This window comes from Palaemon carinicauda, chromosome 21, assembly GCF_036898095.1.
Source record: "Palaemon carinicauda isolate YSFRI2023 chromosome 21, ASM3689809v2, whole genome shotgun sequence".
Lineage (NCBI taxonomy): Eukaryota > Metazoa > Arthropoda > Malacostraca > Decapoda > Palaemonidae > Palaemon > Palaemon carinicauda.
The window spans coordinates 30,143,282-30,155,676 of record NC_090745.1 but is presented as its reverse complement, the minus strand read 5'-3'; the positions used below and the strand labels follow the sequence as shown (position 1 = coordinate 30,155,676).

The window sequence follows — 12,395 nt, the reverse complement described above, 5'->3', positions numbered from 1 at the left end:
AGCAACAGTGTAATAAATATCACAAACTTTAAAAGTAATGTGTATTTTTCCTAACCAGACAAATCTGAGTCCTTTAATGGGAGTATAATTTCAGCTTAGCTGGAATTCGGTTATTAAAATTTTAATGAGCTGTGTCAGTGGTTACTGGGGGGTGGCAGGGAAAGCACAATGAGATGCCACTTTGACCTTCACCTGGGGCTTGCGAGGTGGTTGAGGGGAAGTGAAACTTGAACGGACTTAGGTTTGCATAGTTAGGAAAAATACAAATCACTTTTAAAATCTGTGATTGATCCTACTGAAATACAAACCCTCTTTCTGTAATAGGAAACTCATCATTATGTGAAAGGAAGCTCCTATAACCAAACAAAGGCCTAACTGTCAAGGGTACCAAGCAGTTGTTGCAATATGGCTGGTATTGGCCAGTAAGCAGATATTTATGCGTCAACCAAGTGTGACCAATGCGGAGACGATAAAGAGTAGTCTCCCACTTTCGGGGCATCATATTATACTTCCAGGGGTACATAAAATTTATAATTTCTCACATCTTATTTTCAATTAAACTATCCCAATGCTGTTGCCAATTATTAGAAATCAAATTTTTAATGTTGGGTAAAAAATCATTGCAAAGAATTGGATACCTTCTAGGTCGCAATTCAGCTGCAACATTCTTTGCCATTAAATCTGCCTTCTTGTTTCCAAACACACCTACGTGTGCCGAAACCCTGCAAAATTGAACTGTTATACCTCTCAGTCCAATAACAAAAAGTCATTCTAAAATCTTTAAAACTAAAGGGTTACTGGAATTAAAAACATATAAAGCTTGAAGGACACTCCTTGCATCACTAAAATTTATAAAATTAACCCCCCTCTTTAGACACTATTTTTTCAACAGCAGTTAATATGCCACATAGTTTGGCAGTAAATATGGAAGCTGTTAGAGGGAGTGCACCTCTACAATTAAAAGCATTACTATTTAATCCAAATCCAATGTCATCATTGGATTTGGAGCCATCAGTATATATAAAAGTAGATTCCTTATGTTCTGCAACATGTTCCATAAAAAGAGACCTGGCTTCTAAGTCCGTCATATTCTTTTGAACTCCAATAGAATATTTACAAAGAGATACCTCTAGTAATTTCCATGGGGCATTGATAATACCTTCAATAGAAGCACCTTAGTTCTAACTATATCAAGACTGTCAATCAATTTTTTCACCCGAAAATCATAAGGTTGAGGGGATTTTGGGTGTAACTCAAAAGTATGATGAGTGCCTTACAAGGCTCGCAGTCTGACAGGCTAAAGAATTAGGAAGTTTTTGCAACTTAAACCAATACCAAATGATAAAAGACTTTTGGTAAAGGCCTAATAGTAATTCTCCAGTGTCAACAAGGAAGCTTGGAATAGGAGAAGTTCTAAAAGCCCCTGTTGCCAATCTAATACCAGTATGGTGTATAGAATCTAAAATTTTTAATCGGCTTAGGGTGGCTGAAGGGTATATTTCACAGCCATAACTAATTTTTGGAAAATGTATGGCCTTGTATAACGTTAGAATAGTTTTGCGGTCTGCCCCCCCCCCCCCTTCCCCCCCCCATGATGTATGGGACAAAACTTTTAAAAGACTCAGAACCTCAAGACATTTTACCTTTAAGGCTTTCAAGTGAGGAACCCATGTAAGCCTACAATCAAATATCAACCCTTGAAATCTAACTTCACTTACACATGGGATCTGTTTACCTTTGATGTAGAGATCCGGGTCCGGATGTACTCCTTGAATATGACAGAACTGGACTACAACAGTTTTGCTTGTCGAAAACTTAAATCCATATATATTGGCCCACTGGATAATTTTTTCAATTGAAAGTTGTAGTTTTCTCTTAACCATTGCCAGTCTAGCTCCACCAAATGATATAGATATATCATCTATAGACAATGTTGAAAGAATATCTTGGGGAATAATAGAGGACATCCCCTTAATGGCTAGTCCAAATAGGGTTACACTTAGCACACTACCCTGGGGAACTCCTTTTTCCTGATATTTTCTCTCTGACAGTTTCCCCCACACTCACTTGAAAAAATCTATGTGAAATAAAGGACTGAATGAACAATGGTAGCTCTACTCTTAATGCCAATTCATGAATGGTTTTAATTATATCATATCTCCATATAATATCATATGCCTTTTCAAGGTAAAAAAAAAAAAAACTGTTACATGGTGCTGTTTGGAAGCAAAGGTTTCACAAATAGAGGATTCAAGTTGTATCAACACATCAGTCGTTGAGTGCATTTTTCTAAATTCACACTGCATAGGTGATAAAATACCCTTCTTTTCCAGGTACCATATCAGTCTTGCATTGACCATCTTCTCCATGATCTTACATAAACAAGATGTCAATGCAATTGGTTGATAGTTTGCAGCTAAAAACTTATCCTTACCGAGTTTTAAAAAGGCTAAAATAATGGCTAGTTCCCAAACCTTTGGATAACTATGATCATACCATATTCTGTTAATAATTCTTAAAATAAATAACTTGGTATTAACAGGTACATGTTTAATCATTGCATATGGTATTCCATCAGGTCGAAGGGCTGTATCATTACACATAGCAAGTGCAGAATCAAATTCTCTTTCAGTAAAAGGAGAATTGTGACTTTTCCCTTCCTTTTGTAAAAATTATATAAAATTTTCTTTTCTTCAATGCTCCTATACTGGTGACGTGACTAGGAACTGCTTCACACTTGCATGATACATTTGAGAAATGATCAGCCAGGGCATTACTAATCTCAGATGCTCTATAGTCATATATTGTCCATTAACCTTCAACACTGTTGGTGGGTTTGGGGTGAATTTGTCTGCTATCTTTTTCACTTTCCTCCACACAGAAGATGGTGGTGTTCTACTGTTAATGGAGGAAACAAAAGACACCCAAGACTGGCGCCTAGCTTCTTTCATGGCACGACGGAACTGTGCTTTACATTTCTTGTACGTAGTTAAATTCTCCTTGGTACGGCGTCTGTGCAATCGAGTTAAAGACCTTCTTGTGGCTCTGTGCAGGGCACTTAATTCTGAAGACCACCTGGGGACTGGTCATCGTTTGATTAACCCAGTTGTTTTGGGTATTGAATTGACTCCTGCTGTATAATGTGTTCCATTCAGCAAGTCTATGGCATAATCAATATTCTCAAACTATTCTGCATTCCCATCTAGCTCATGAAATCTACCCCACTCTGCCTTGTCAAGATTTCCTCATGGTGATCTCTGTAAAGGTGGACCATTGCTGGTGTTTATAATGATTGGTACATGATCACTAATATGCCAATCATCTAATGTCCTCCAATCGAAATCAAGAAGGCAATTAGAGATTTGGATTGATAGGTCAATGCATGACAAGGTACCTGTCTGAACATGAAAGTGCATAGGCTCTCCTGTATTAAGTAGTCCCATATCTTCTTTTTCCACATTTAATGATATAATGTTGTCCCCTGTGTTTGCTAAAAACATCTCCTCATAAAGGATGTCTACTATTAAAATCCCCCAACAAGAGAAAAGGTTGAGGGAGTTGTAGAATCAGCTCTACTAAATCATTATACAACACGGTGTTATTAGGAGGCAAATAAAAAGAGCAAATTGTGTATTTTCTCCCCTACATCAGTTTGTACAACCACTGCCTGCAGAGGGGTACAAATGGGTAAAGGTATTTTAGGAACATTTTGGCAAACGTATGTAAGACTTCCCCCATGGCTCCCAGTTCGTTGATCATATGGTGTCTTATAGCTAACACACTCTTGACGACAGGGAGAATTAACATCAAGCTTCCTCTCCTGTAGACATAAAGCTATAGGAGAGTGCTCATGAATGAGGAGCTTCCATTGCAAAATGGAGAAAACTATGGATTATGTTTTGGAAGACATCTTGAATGAGGTCTTCCCATTGACAGTTTTTGATTTAAAAATATTCCCTGTAGACTTCTTAAGTGAGGGTCTTTTCAATGTTCCTTTTACCTAATTCTTGAGTACCTCAACTTGAATTTTCTATTGATTTAAGTAGTATTTTTGTTGATCTTAAATATCAACAGACAGAACATCATATCTATTTGATATCATAACTTTGTTCTTAATAGATGGAGGTGAGAGATGTAGGTCTCTCTCTTTTCCTATCAACAGGTGGTGATTTATCAGGTTTTGGTGTTTTCCCCATTATAGGAGCACCCAATTACTCGGTTTTATGTGAAACCTCCATCAAATCAGGCAAAGATATAGCCTGAGAGAGGATAGTATTATCCTTTGTAATGGGGAACAAAGGTTTAATAGAGGTGGGCAAAGCCTTGGGAGGTGATATTCTCGCCCTATATGCAGAATTTTATCCGAAGATGGCAAATTTCTTTTTGGGGGAATACTGGCAGTAATATGGAAGGATGGATGTCTCCTGCCTCATTTTTCTTCCTGATTTCCACACCTTTGCATAACTTGTTGATTTACTCAATAGTCTCTTGGCATGCTCCACGCGTATATGTTTGATATTGGATTTATTGAAGGCAGCCTCTTCTAACTTATATTGCTGACAACTCCTATCAGTAGATTTATGATTCAAATTACAGTTTAAACAATTTTCCTCTACTATATATTCTCCATGGTTAACATTAGAGCAAGTACCACACATTTTTTCATTCTTGCAAACTTTAGAAGAATGTCCATATCTAAAGCAATTAAAACATTGCAGTAGCTTCTACTTAAAAGTTTGAACTTTCATCCGTTCATTTTCTATGTAAATGTGGAAAGGCACATCAGCATCCTGGAAAGTAAGGATAATCACTGATGTTCAAGGGACTTTATGCATTTTCCATATAGTTAAAGGACACAAGGCCAGTATCTCCTCCTCCGTAAACTCATACAAGTCTCTACTGAAAACTAGTCCCTTTCCATAACTGAAGTTTAGATGGGGTTTCACATCCAACTTTATGTCATCAATCTCAGTCTTTAAATTGCATAGTATAACAGATTGTGTTTCTGATTTGGCACTTATGAGGAAATTGTTCTTTCCAAAACGAGATATATCTCCCGGTTCGATGCTACCTACTTTCTTTTGAAGAAATTTTCAATTTTAAAATAATTTCCTGTACTCCCTTTTGACTGAGCAATAATCCCCTTTGGTGGTTTTGGCCTTCTTTGGGAGGGTACAACCACCTCCCTATCTCTGTCAATTCAATCTGCAAGTTTGTATATATCTAGATCCTTAGGTACCCCATCACAAAGAGCACCCTTGATATTGAAATTATTTATTTTAATATTCATAACGTCTCGGGTTGCATCAAATGCTTCATCATGATTATGAAATGATATCCACTAATCGCACTTGTCATTTTCGAGTCTCATTCTGATTTCTTTAATACTACCATAATGCTGAAATGCTTTATACAGGACATTGCAATTACTTTCTATGGGAATTTGGGTGACATGAAGGATTCGCAGATTCCCTATGTTACCCAAATTACCTGGTTTTTCAGCATCTGTAGAATGGTCCTTTTCAGTTTCCAGGTCGTCAACAGAGGGGTTGGTTTGTATAGATGAAGCAAGCTGGGTTATCCACCTACTATCGGAGGATATGAGTCCTCCTATCACATGTGGCCCAACAGGAGAAGAGGCTTCAGCGGGGACCAGTCCTCTATTAGAGAGGGCCTGCCTCTCTTTAGGTGGGCGTACACTGGTCAGTGGGTATAGTTAGCCCCTACCACCGATGACTGCACTCAATGAGGTCAGTCAGAGGGTGATGGCATCTAAATTTGTACAGGTTGAGATGGCATGCCATCCATTCCGCACTGCGCCAAATCCAAAGAAGCAGTCAAACTATAATCAAACAAGCCAAAGTCATCAACAAGTTCATGGCCAAGAGGAAGGGATGGGAGAATAAAAGAAATAACCAAAAGGAAGAGAGAAAGTGCTGATTAATTTAGTTAGATCAACAATTGGGTACCAAGGTCCAGTGGGAAAGCAGTTCCCACAGTTCATCAGAGCCCAGCTGCTAATCCCTAAGCCTTCCATCCTCGTCAAGGCTTCAGCATCTGGGGAATTATAGAACAGTGCTTGTTATAGAAGCTTATTTGCAACAAGTGTTCGATCCAGCAAATAACGGGATGACCGCTGCACCCCAAGAGGGGAAGTAAGGGAGAAAAAAGGGCCAAACATTCTATCTCTTATCCTAGTCTAAGGTTAAGACCACTATCTTAGATGAAATGCTTGTTCCTTAAGGAGCTAGGTATGCTATATAACAAGTTGAACAGCTACGACAGGTCCCAGGAAAAACATGTCAAAGACTTGTGGGTATATTTCTGCAGATAGCAGGCTGTAAAGGTTGTCTGAAGTTTCTAGACTCCAGCCTTTGATACTTCCGCCACTGACGGATTTTTCCTAAAAGCCAGCATCAAGCCAATTCCTCTAACTTCTTAAGCTCGTATTGAAAATAAATCATCAAGATTCTCTTGGTAATATGCCCTTTTGACGGCTTCACAAAGCCAAAAGGAAATGATATTCTCTGAAAATTTTTAAACTGCTACCACTAATAAAGAGATTTTGAATCTGCGACCTGAAGGATTGGGTTCTGTTCCAGTAGCTTCTAAGCGCTCACAAGGGACAAAGAAACAAAATCTTCCAGACTGTAGGTGAAGTTCTGAAGGGAAGAGATGGAGAAAGGCTCAAATCCAATGTCCTTGATGGCAAGGTTTTGGGTTTATGCCACAGATTCTGGAACAAGGGTAAAAAGAGACATTTCTTCATCCTTCAGAGTGAGATACATTGAAAATACCATGAAGTTCACCTACTCTGCAGAGGCTAACGCGAAGAGAAAAACAGTCTTCAGAATGCAGTTCTTATCCAACGCTTGTCATAGTGGTTCGTATGGGTCAATTCTAGGGAACCTAAGTACAGTGATACCTCGGTAGTCGAACGACTCTATACTCGAACAATTCGGAGTTCGACCAAAATTTTCGAGAAATTTTTGCTGCGGTGCTCGACCAAAAATTCGGTACTCGACCAGCCGAACACGTGACGACCGCATGGGCTTTGTGATGATCGCGCCATCTCGGCCACTCTCGCTTGTTCGGGAAGCATCAGTTCTCTCGAGAGCGTCACTCAGACAACGCGCGATCAGCATTCGTTGTGATTTAGTGATTTTCAGTGCTTTTAATTGCTTTTTTAGCTTTCATAATGAGTCCCAAGAAAGTAATGAGTGTTAAGGGGAAGGAGAAGAGGAAAACAGTGCAAACAACGATCGAGTTGAAGAAGGAAATTATAGCGAAATATGAGAATGGTGTACGAGTGTCCGATTTAGCGGTAGAATACGGAATGGCGAAGTCGACCATTTCTACGTTTTTAAAGCATAAAGAAATGATTAAGAAGGCGAATGTTGCAACGGGAGTTACGGCGGTAACTAAGCAAAGGCCACAAGTGATTGAGGAGATGGAAAAGTTGCTTTTAATATTTATTAAAGAAAAACAGTTGGCCGGGGAAAGTGTTAGTGAAGCGTTCATTTGTGAAAAAGCGTTGCATATCTATGAAGAATTAGTGAAGAAAAGTCCGAGTACCAGTGAAAGTGATTCATTTACATTTAAAGCGAGCAGGGGTTGGTTTGAAAAGTTTCGTAATAGAACAGGTATTCATCGTGTTACTAGGCATGGGGAGGCAGCTAGTTCGGATCAAATTGCAGCCGATAAATACGTGGGGGAATTCGATCGGTACATAAATGAACAAAATTTGATCGCACAACAAGTCTTTAATTGTGATGAGACTGGGTTATTTTGGAAGAAAATGCCAGCCAATACGTACATTACCAAGGACGAGACGAAGATGCCAGGTCACAAGCCAATGAAAGATAGGCTAACATTGTTGCTGTGTGCAAATGCAAGTGGCGATTGCAAGATCAAACCCTTGTTAGTGTACCACTCGGACAACCCCCGGGTGTTCAAACGAAATAATATTTGTAAAAGTGCACTACCAGTTATGTGGCGCTCGAACACTAAATCTTGGGTCACAAGACAATTCTTTACTGAGTGGATAAACGAAGTGTTTGCCCCCCAGGTTAAGGCTTACCTCATTGAAAAGAGCTTGCCAATGAAATGTCTTCTGGTTATGGACAATGCTCCTGCACATCCTCCAGGTCTCGAGGATGACTTGAAAGAAGAATACAGCTTTATCAAAATCAAATTCTTGCCCCCCAATACTACTCCCATACTCCAGCCCATGGACCAACAGGTCATTTCAAACTTCAAAAAACTCTATACCAAGGCCCTTTTCAGAAAGTGTTTTGAAGTGACCAGTGACACGAAGTTGACCCTAAAGGAATTCTGGAAGGAACACTTCAGCATCCTCAACTCTGTTAACATGATTGACCAAGCTTGGCGAGGTGTGACCTATAGGACATTGAACTCTGCCTGGCGTAAGCTGTGGCCATCATGTGTCACAGAGAGGGAGTTTGAAGGTTTCCAACCAGAGGCGGGTCCAAGCACTGCTACCCCTGTAATTTCTGATGACACTGATGTCGTTGAGGAAATTGTTGTCATGGGCAGGAGTTTGGGGCTTGAGGTCGACAAGGATGATATTGATGAGCTTGTAGAAAGCCATTCTACCGAGTTGACTGTGGAGGAATTGTTGCACCTGCAACAACAACAGCAGCAGGATCTGATTGTGGAGCAGGAATCTTCAGAAGAGGATGAGGTAAGGGAGGATGTTCCAAGTTCTCTCATCAATGAAATTTGTTCCAAGTGGGCAGATGTGCAGGCTTTTGCTGAAAAATACCACCCAGAAATTGCAGTAGCAAACCGGGCAGTGCATATGTTTAATGATAGTGTCATGTATCATTTTCGAAGAATACTGCAGAGGAGGAAGAAACAATTAACAATAGACCAGTTTTTCACAAAAGAAAAGAAAGCTGCTACATCAAAGCCTGTTTCTCCTCCAAAGAAGAGACAAAGAAGAGAAGAAACCCCTGAAATAGATCTGCCCACCCTTTCATTGGAGAGAGAAACAACTCCTGAAGGAGAACTACCCCGCCACATCATGGAAGGGGACTCTCCTTCCAAGCAGTAACCTCCCCCTTCCATCCTCTCCACATCCATCCCTGTATGCCATCGAACCGCTGCTCAAAGGTATGTTCACTACAGTACAGAAAATGGTTTAAAATTGTTTTATTTTAGTACAGTAAATGGTTTAAAATTGTTTTATAGGATTTTCTGACCAATTTCATACACATTTAGATAATTATTGTTGTTTAGGTACACGTTTTATTAATATTTTGGGCCTGTTCGAGTGCTTGGGAACGGAATAGAATATATACCATTATTTCTTATGGGGAAAAAAAATTCGGTACTCGAACAAATCGGAGGTCGAACACGGATCTCGAACGGATTATGGTCGAGTACCGAGGTATCACTGTACTCTGGTTACATCCTACACAGGGGTACTTGAGTTCCCTTTGCGAACAAGACTGCTTGAAGCTTCTGATGATCATGGAAAATTCCCATAATGAGGAGAGATCTAAACTCTTTAGTTGGCAGACCTGGCTCTAGCCGAGCAAAAACCTTTCACATCTGTGACAGGGTGAAAATTCTCCCAGTAAAGGTAGACAAGAAAATCTGCAACCGGAGATTTACCCCTTCTACCGCACCAATCACAGAAAATGGCCCACTTTGCTTGAGAGAGCCCTCCAGAGGACTTCCTAGCTATCCATACATCTTTGCTGTGCATTGCGAAAAGCCTTTCCCTCGGAGGATATGCTTGATAGTCTCTATCCATGAAGAGACAGGGATGTCAATGTGCCATGGAATCTGCATGTGGGGCTGGCAAAGCAAATTGGGCCATAGAGGAAGGTCTCTTGAAACTTTTGTCAGGAGCAGTAAGCAGGTCCAAGTACCATTTTGCTTATGGTCATTTGGGAGCCACTAGGATCAGCCTGAGATCTGGGTTAGTAGGTACCCCGTTGATTATCTTTCAAATCAGGTAAAATGGCAAAAAGCATAGTATGAAGGCCATCTCACTGGTGTTGGAAGGCATCCTCTAGAGCTGCTTCTGGGTTCGGGATTGGTGAACAGTAGACCGAAAGCTTGTGGTTGAGCTTAGTGGCAAATAGGTATATTGATGGAGAATCCCAAAAAGTCAGCAGCCTCTTTGCTAATAGAGGATGAAGCAACCCCTCCGCTCGACCATGAGTCACAATAGAGCTTGTTGGCGATTACATTCCTGTTGCCCGGAATTAATCTTGCCAACAACTTCACCAAGTTGTCCAACATCCAGGAGTATGCCCGTCTTGTTAACTTGCAAAGGTGCTGTGAAACAATACCGCCTTTCTTGTTGATGTAGGCCACTATGGTGGTGTTAATGCTCATCAAAGCCACTGAATGACCTATCAGCTGGTGTTGAAATGACTCCAAGGACAAAAACTGGTTTCATTTCTGACATTGATGTGGACACATCTTTCCTCCTCAAACCAACATCCTGAAGCGATCTCATTCCTTACATGCGCACTCCACCCTTCCTCTGAAGTGTTCGTGAAGAGAAGCATCTCCAGAGGAGAGCTGTCTGAGAGAACTCCTTTGAGCAGATTCTTGTCTCTTAGCCACCATGCTAGATCCTCCCTTACTTCCTGATTGACTGGAACTAGATGTTGAGGGTGCCCAGTGTGTCTTTGGGCACCATTGGAAAGAACGCTGATGAAGTTGCCCACGAGATAAAAGCTTCTCCAAAAGAATGCTGATGAAGTTGCCCATGAGGCAAGAGTTTCTCCAAAGACAGGAAATGTCCGTGTAACTTTTGCCATTCCGATCTGGGATAAGTTGTTGGATGAGGGAGGGCTGCGTTACTTTCCTGAGTCTGCTGATACTACTCTCCGAAGGAAAGATCTTTGCCTTCTTTGTGTCTATCAGCATACTCAATTACTCCTTCCTCTGGTTGGGCTCGAGGCTGGACTTCTCCCAATTTATCTTGATGCCCAGAAGGTGACAAAACAGTGACAGCATCAGCCAGTTGTTGAGGTACCTCAGCAGACAAATTTCGTTGCCATGAGCCCAAGCTGAAACAAGTGTGAAGATTTACGTGAATGTCGTTTGATGGCCAGGCACAACTGATGAGGATCTGCCTCCCTAGCCATATCCATATACCAAAGGCACTTCCCCCAATTTTGGGGGGTAGCCGACAACAACAAGAAACAAAACAAAAAGGGGACCTCTACTCTCTACGTTCCTCCAGCCTAACCAGGGACTCAGCCGAGTTCAGCTGGTACTGCTAGGGTGCCACAGCCCAACCTCCCACATTTCCACCACAGATGAAGCTTCATACTGCTGAGTCCCCTACTGCTGCTACCTCCGCGGTCATCTAAGGCACCGGAGGAAGCAGCAGGGCCTACCAGAACTGCGTCACAATCGCTCGCCATTCATTCCTATTTCTAGCACGCTCTCTTGCCTCTCTCACATCTATCCTCCTATCACCCAGAGCTTTCTTCACACCATCCATCCACCCAAACCTTGGCCTTCCTCTTGTACTTCTCCCATCAACTCTTGCATTCATCACCTTCTTTAGCAGACAGCCATTTTCCATTCTCTCAACATGGCCAAACCACCTCAACACATTCATATCCACTCTAGCCGCTAACTCATTTCTTACACCCGTTCTCACCCTCACCACTTCGTTCCTAACCCTATCTACTCGAGATACACCAGCCATACTCCTCAGACACTTCATCTCAAACACATTCAATTTCTGTCTCTCCATCACTTTCATTCCCCACAACTCCGATCCATACATCACAGTTGGTACAATCACTTTCTCATATAGAACTCTCTTTACATTCATGCCCAATCCTCTATTTTTTACTACTCCCTTAACTGCCCCCAACACTTTGCAACCTTCATTCACTCTCTGACGTACATCTGCTTCCACTCCACCATTTGCTGCAACAACAGACCCCAAGTACTTAAACTGATCCACCTCCTCAAGTAACTCTCCATTCAACATGACATTCAACCTTGCACCACCTTCCCTTCTCGTACATCTCATAACCTTACTCTTACCCACATTAACTCTCAACTTCCTTCTCTCACACACCCTTCCAAATTCTGTCACTAGTCGGTCAAGCTTCTCTTCTGTGTCTGCTACCAGTACAGTATCATCCGCAAACAACAACTGATTTACCTCCCATTCATGATCATTCTCGCCTACCAGTTTTAATCCTCGTCCAAGCACTCTAGCATTCACCTCTCTCACCACTCCATCAACATACAAGTTAAACAACCACGGCGACATCACACATCCCTGTCTCAGCCCCACTCTCACCGGAAACCAATCGCTCACCTCATTTCCTATTCTAACACATGCTTTACTACCTGTGTAGAAACTTTTCACTGCTTGCAACAAC

General features: G+C 41.3%; 1 protein-coding gene across 3 annotated transcripts in view; it reads right to left on the bottom strand.

Annotated features, from left to right (window-relative positions):
• The window catches only part of LOC137615249 (EARP-interacting protein homolog), a 131,276-nt gene that overhangs the window by 50,732 nt on the left and 68,149 nt on the right, over nt 1-12,395 (bottom strand). The gene's annotated exons all lie outside the window — the stretch shown is intronic.